This window comes from Dipodomys spectabilis, unplaced genomic scaffold, assembly GCF_019054845.1.
Source record: "Dipodomys spectabilis isolate Male_0828 unplaced genomic scaffold, ASM1905484v1 ptg000034l, whole genome shotgun sequence".
NCBI lineage: Eukaryota > Metazoa > Chordata > Mammalia > Rodentia > Heteromyidae > Dipodomys > Dipodomys spectabilis.
Window position 1 is genome coordinate 3,523,428 of NW_024870711.1, and position 268 is coordinate 3,523,695.

Here is a 268-nt window from a genome sequence, read left to right on the forward strand (position 1 = left end):
CATAGAACAGAAGGGCTGCTTCTCGAAGTTCTCTTTTGTGACTCTGGGTACATAGCCCTCGCTCTTCTGGATGGATATTCTCAACTTTGGCTTCTGATTCCTGGACAGTGTGTATCCAAACCACAACTTCTCTGAGGATGGAGAGAAACTCCAGGTCTCTTCCCCATCACTGTAAGCGAAGGCAGGGTTCAGCCCGAGGGCTCTGGTCCCCAGTTGGACCACCATCATTCCTTCCAACCACAAACCACATTTTTGACACTGCACAGAG